At 47.6% G+C, this 5116-nt stretch overlaps 1 long non-coding RNA gene across 1 annotated transcript; it reads right to left on the bottom strand.

Annotated features, from left to right (window-relative positions):
- Positions 1-1833: 1833 nt before the first annotated feature.
- Positions 1834-3501, bottom strand: LOC140912151 (uncharacterized). The gene is made up of 2 exons (XR_012159232.1): positions 3396-3501; positions 1834-2411 (listed from the first exon to the last, which is right to left on the bottom strand). It is a non-coding gene; the product is annotated as an uncharacterized LOC140912151 (long non-coding RNA).
- Between the last annotated feature and the right edge of the window lie 1615 nt (positions 3502-5116).

Consider the following 5116-nt stretch of genomic DNA (forward strand, 5'->3'; position numbering starts at 1 on the left):
GGGAAGGGGTTTAGATGGGACAGAGAGAAGAGACACAGAAGGGCAGGAAATTGTCAGAGGGAAAACAAACCCAGCTGTAGCCTGAGGTTCAGAAGGAATGAGAAGTGTGGAGGGGAAGATGGCAAGGAACAGAAGAAGAAAATCAGTGGACACACTGTAAGTTGTGATGGCTATAGGTCTGTATGGCCCCAGTGTAAGAGCAGGATTTTATAATTGTACTACGAGAATTAATGTATGATTTGATTTTGTCCTGCCAGCCACCCTTTTTGAATAGCAGAAAGGAATGACCCTCTGGGACATTGGTAGAAATGCATCTGACAGACTGCCAGTGTCTGTACTGATGTTAAGGCAAGGACAGACCAGAACAATCCTTATGACTGATTATGGTCACACTTTTGTTTTAGGATAAGTTATAATGTCTATTATGGTTTCCTATATGTATTACAAATTAGGCACTCTAGTTAAATATACATTTCTTTGTTTTAAGGTTTAGTAAGTAAGGTCATGTCTACACTACGAAAGTACTCTGATTTTACAGAAGTCGATTTTTGGGAACAGATTGTATAAAGTCGAGTGCATGCGTCCACACTAAGCACAGTAATTCGGCGGTGAGCATCCACAGTACCGTGGCAAGCATCGACATTCCGAGCAGTGCACTGTTCCCGCAGTCCCAGCTGCCCACTGGAATGCTCGGCTGAGCTCCCAATGCCTGATGGAGCCAAAAATTTGTCACGGGTGGTTATGTGTAAGGGCACTTTCATGGAACTTTGTGACTTGCTTTCCCCTGCCCTGAAGTGCAAGAATACCAAGATGAGAGCAGCCCTCATAGTTCACAAGCGAGTGGCGATAGCCCTGTGGAAGCTTGCAATGCCAGACAGCTACCGGTCAGTTGGTAATCAATTTGGAGTGGGCAAATCTACTGTGGGGGTTGCTGTGATGCAAGTAGCCAATGCAATCGTTGAGCTGCTGCTATCAAAGGTAGTGACTCTGGGAAATGTGCAGGTCATACTAGATGGCTTTGCTGCAATGGGATTCCCTAACTGTGGTGGGGCTATAGACGGAACCCATATCCCCATCTTGGGACTGGACCACCAGGGCAGCCAGTACATAAACCGCAAGGGGTACTTTTCAGTGGTGCGGTAAGCACCGGTAGATAACAAGGGACGTTTCACCAACATCAACGTGGGATGGCCGGGAAAGATTCATGAGGCTTGCGTCTTCAGGAACTCTTGTCTGTTTAAACAGCTGCAGGAAGGGATTTACTTCCCAGACCAGAAAATAACTGTTGGGGATTTTGAAATGCCTATTGTTATCTTTGGGGACCCAGCCTACCCCTTAATGCCCTGGCTTATGAAGCTGTACACAGGCATCCTGGACAGTAGTAAGGAGCTGTTCAACTATAGGCTGAGCAAGTGCAGAATGGTGGTAGAGTGTGCATTTGGACATTTAAAGGGTCGCTGGCGCAGTTTACTGACTCGCTCATATGTCAGCGAAACCAATATTCCCATTGTTATTGCTGCTTGCTGTGTGCTCCACAATCTCTGTGAAAGTAAGGGGGAGACATTTATGACTGGGTGAGAGGTGGATGCAAATCACCTGGCCGCTGAATATGCGCAGCCAGACACTGGGGTGGTTAGAAGAGCACAGCAGGAAGCGCTGCGCATGAGAGAAGCTTTGAAAACCAGTTTCATGACTGGCCAGGGTACTGTGTGACACTTCTGTTTGTTTCTCCTTGATTCAAACCCGTCACCTTGGTTGCCTCTAAATTCCCTGTAAGCCACCTACCCTCCCCCCTTTGATCACAGCTTGCTTGCAAAGGAAATAAAGTCACTATTGTTTAAAAAACATGTATTCTTTATTACTTGATTATAAAAATAGGGAGATAACTCACAAGGTAGCCCAGTTTGGGTGTGGGAGGAGGGTAGGAGGGAAGGAAAAGGCCACTTTAAAACTTGTTGAATGACAGCCTTCTGTTGCTTGGGCTGTCCACTGGGGTGGAGTGGTTGGGTGCCCGGAGCCTCCCCCTCCCCGTGTTCTTGGGCGTCTGGGTGAGGAGGCTATGGAACTTGGGAAGGATGGAGGGTGGTTAAACAGGGGCTGCAGTGGCAGTCTGTGATCCTGCTGCCATTCATGAACCTCCACCAGACGCCAGAACGTGTCCGTTTGATCCCGCAGTAGCCCCAGCGTTGCATCCCGCCTCCTCTGATCTTCCTGCCACCACCTCTCCTCACGTTAATTGGCCGCTTTCCTGTACTCTGCTATTGTGTCCCTTCACACATTCTGCTGAGCTCTGTCAGTGCCGGACGACTGCATGAGCTCAGAGAACATTTAATCACTTGTGCGTTTTTTTCGCTGCCTTATCTGAGATAGCCTTTGGGACGGAGGAGGGAGGCTTGAAACATTTGCAGCTGCTGGAGACAAAAAAGGGAGTGAAGTATTTAAAAAGATACATTTTACAGAACAATGGCTATACTCTTTCACGATGAACAACACTATTCACATTACATAGCACATGTGATTTTGGTACAAGGTTGCATTTTGCATCTTATATTGAGTGCCTGCGGCTTTGGTGTTAGAGATCACACATGCAGTGCCGGGCAACAGAACTTGGCTTGCAGGCGGCCATGGTAAGCCATAGTCTTTCAGCTACTGCAACCTTGGCAACAGCAGCACCCTCCTCTCCCGTACCAAGCAAAGCCCATTGAGTTGGCCATTTAGTGCTGCGGTTTTCCTGTTAACGTGCAGCAGCAGAAACCAAACTAACTTCTCTTCCCCCATCCAATTCTCTGGAATGATTGCTTTACCCCTCACCCCACCACGTGGCTGGTATCAGGGAAGATCCCTGCTAGCCAAACGCAAACGGCTCAGTGCCAATTGCCCCCGCCTCCCACCACGGGGCTAACTGTGGAGAGGATTTCTTTTCAGCCACAGGCAAACAGCCCAGTAGGAACAGCCACCTCTGAATATCTCCTTAATTAAATTCCCCTATTTCAACCAGGTTACCATGAACGATATCACTCTCCTGAGGATAACACAGGGAGATAAACAATGGATATTGCTTGAATGCCAGCAAACACTGAGACCATGCACTGCCAGGCTTTGTCATGCAATGATACCGGATTACTTGCTACTGGCATGGCATGGTAAAGTGTCCTACCATGGAGGATGGAATAAGGCTACTCTCCCCAGAAACCTTCTGCAAAGGCTTTTAGAGTACCTCCAGGAGAGCTTCATGGAGATGTCCCTGGAGGATTTCTGCTCCATCCCCAGGCACGTTAACAGACTTTTCCAGTGGCTGTACTGGCCACGAATGCATCCCAAGTCCTCAGGGCTACTTAATCATTAAAAAACACTTGCTTTTATAACATGTATTATATTTTAAAAGGTACACTCACCAGAGGTCCCTTCTCTGGCTTCATTGGGTTGGGAGGGTATTTCAGTCAGGGTGATAAAAAGATCCTGGCTGTCGGGGAGAACGGTGTGCTGTGTGCTGTCCTCAAGCTCGTCGTTGACCTCCTCCTCATCTTCCCTGTCCGCAAAATCCTCAGGCGTGGCGAAGAATACCCCATCATCAGAGTCCACGGACAGGGGTGGGGTAGTGGTGGTGGACCCCCCCAGAATTGCATGCAGCTCAGCGTAGAAGCGGCATGTCTGGGGCTCTGTCCCAGAGCGTCTGTTTGATTCTTTGGTTTTCTGGTATGCTTGTCTGAGCGCCTTAAGTTTCACGTGGCACTGTGTTGCGTCCCTGCTGTAGCCTCTGTCCCTTATGGCCTCAGAGATGTTTTGGCATTTCGTCTTTTGGAACGTAGTTCTGATGGCACGGATTCCTCTCCCCATACAGCGATCAGATCCAGTACCTCCCATTCGGTCCATGCTGGAGCTCTTTTTCGATTCTGGGACTGCATGGTCACCTGTGCTGATGAGCTCGCCTGGCCAAACAGAAAATGAGATTCAAAAGTTCCTGGGGCTTTTCCTGTACACCTAGCCAGTGCATCCAAATTCAGAGTGCTGTCCAGAGCAGTCACAATGATGCACTGTGGGATAGCTCCCAGAGGCCAATACCTTTGAATTGCGTCCACAGTAACCCTAATTCAAAACGGCGATGTCGATTTCAGTGCTAATCCCCTCATTGGGGATAAGTATAGAAATTGGTTTTAAGAGCCCTTTATGTTGAAAAAAATGGCTTTGTTGTGTGGATTGGTGCAGGGTTAATTCGATTTAACGCTACTAAATCCGACATAAACTCATAGTGTAGACCAGGCCTAAGAGACAGGATCTTGTATTGTGTCCATGTTGAGATTAGAGAAAGGTTTAATTTACAATGTCTTTTGCTCAATATAAACTGATACTCTTTATATTCTCAAAGGTCTCTGTAAAAGACGGTTTGTGTGAATGAGGAATGCATGCATCAGGAAAAGATAAAGTGTGAAGGCCATTTTTATAGCCAGATGGTTAAGGAAGAAGGAGTGAAGAGACTTAACGACACCAAAGAACCATCAACGGGCATCCATAATGAAGGAAGGGCAGACTGACGACCCTGAGGTGAAGGCTGGCACCCCTAAAGACAGGACAATGATTAAATCAGAACCAGGAAAGGATGACCCTCTTGGAATGTTTACATCAAAAGATACCCAATTAAGAAGTAACTGGTCACAAACTGACACAGCAAAATCCATAGACTTCAACAGAGAAAAAAGACTATAAGAACAGGGTGCTTGGTCATGGGACTTTGGGTTTGTCTTGCCACTCTCCAGGAGCATTGGATCACGACTGACAAAGCCCTGCTCCCCTCTGCGACCAATCTGGCTGGCCACTAGATTGATCCAGACTCTGGACTGGTAACTATAAACATCGACTGGCAGGACTGGGTGCATGGGGTGTGTGTGTGTGTGATTGAAAAGTATATGTTAACTGTTGTATTCTCAACAAATGCGGCGTGCTGCCTTCTCCCCTATAAAGATCCCTTGTGCTTCTTATAAGTATAACACCAGCAGGGTGCTCAGGTGCTGGTATCAAACTGGTGTCAGTGCAAAGTCCTGCCCTGAAGAGCGAACCAACAAAACAGTGTAGGAATGAAGGGGGTGGGCAGCCATGGAAACCAGTGCCTTTGCAAGGG

Source organism: Lepidochelys kempii, chromosome 5 (assembly GCF_965140285.1).
Source record: "Lepidochelys kempii isolate rLepKem1 chromosome 5, rLepKem1.hap1, whole genome shotgun sequence".
NCBI classification, from domain to species: Eukaryota; Metazoa; Chordata; order Testudines; family Cheloniidae; genus Lepidochelys; species Lepidochelys kempii.